Genomic DNA, 1,495 nt, shown 5'->3' on the forward strand with positions numbered 1-1,495 from the left:
AATATTCTTCTCCAGCACCACATCTCAAAGGCATCAATTCTCCTTATATCCTCCTTGGTCATTGTCCAACTCTCTGATGCATAACAAGTGATTTCAAAGACCATGGCCTGTATCAGACACACCTTAGTCTCCAGAGAGACACCACTGCTCTTCAGTTCTTTGGAGAGGTCCCTAACAGCAGACTTTCCCATGGCAATGCGCCTTTCTACAGAGGAACGATTCTCTAAGAATAAAATATAGAGGTTTCCCAAAATTTACCAATAAACTTAAAACTTTCCATGACACTATTAAATAAAAAATTTTAGCAATTTAAAGAATTTATCTAAATTTGTACATAACAGCAACATAATTTTTATGGCCTAGTGGCAAGTAGCTATGCTGCAATCCCAAAGGCACACAGTTCGAGGCAACCAGCTGCTCCACAGGAGAAGAATGGGCTATCTCCTCCCATGCAATTGACTGCCTGAAAATCCATGTGAGGGTCTCAGCTGTGGGTCAGTTCTGACACTGGTGGTATACAACAACAATAACAACATAATAAAGATGGACTTACATTTCTAGTCCCATAGAGATGATATTATAAAAACTGTAATGTGAAGATTGTTGTCAGGAAGCACTTACTACAGAAGGTCAACATAAAGAAAACAAAGATTCTTATCACTAGGCCAATAGACAGTGAAGCGATTCAAATAGTTAACAGCTTTGGTTTGCCTGGCTCCGCACTCAACACTCTTGGTACCAGCAGCAGGGAAATCCAAAGGCAAGTTGCATTAGGAAAGTCAGCTGTCAGGGACCTTCCCAGATGTTTGGAGACTAAGGTATGCCTAATCCAAGCCATGTTGTTGTTGTTGTGTTGCTGTTGAGAGACACTATGAACAAATGGACTGAAGCCTTTCTATAACTATTATCATTTATCAAAGTTCATAGTGTTTCCAGCGGCATGTTGTTTAGGAAGTGGATGTCACTCTTGCTTCCAAAACATAGCCTTCGAAATTACTTGCTATATGTCAGAAAGCTAGACAATGACAAGGGATGATATAGAATTAATGCCTTTGAGATATGGTGCTGGAGAAGAGTATTGAACGTAAAACGGACTGCCAGGAAACAATATATTTGTCCTAGAGAAGGTGAAACCAGGCTGCTCCTTGGAGGCAAGGATTCTGAGGCCACTTCTGACATACTTTGGGCATGTTTCAAGGAGGGCCCAGTATTTGGAGAGGGACATTATGCTTGGAAGAGTGAAGGAACAGCACAAGAGAGGAAGACCCTTGATGAGATGAATTGATTTAATGACTAGGGTATTGAGGGTAGGTGTGTTAGTGATAACAAGGTTAGCCCACTATAGAGCAAGGTTCAAGGTTATTATATTTAAGGTTGCTATGAGTTGCAGAAAATCAAAGGGCCGAACTCGCTCAGCATTTCTTAAGCTCAAGGAACTGAAGAACAAATTCAAACCTAGAGTTGCTGTAATCAAGGATGCTTTGGGCAGAATAGT

General features: G+C 40.8%; 1 protein-coding gene across 1 annotated transcript in view; it reads right to left on the minus strand.

Moving 5' to 3' along the window:
• ADAMTS3 (ADAM metallopeptidase with thrombospondin type 1 motif, 3) overlaps nucleotides 1-1,495 on the minus strand; it is a 413,898-nt gene that overhangs the window by 252,109 nt on the left and 160,294 nt on the right. The gene's annotated exons all lie outside the window — the stretch shown is intronic.

This window comes from Elephantulus edwardii, unplaced genomic scaffold (genome assembly GCF_000299155.1).
Source record: "Elephantulus edwardii isolate Elephantulus edwardi_28Jun2011 unplaced genomic scaffold, EleEdw1.0 scaffold00192, whole genome shotgun sequence".
Lineage (NCBI taxonomy): Eukaryota > Metazoa > Chordata > Mammalia > Macroscelidea > Macroscelididae > Elephantulus > Elephantulus edwardii.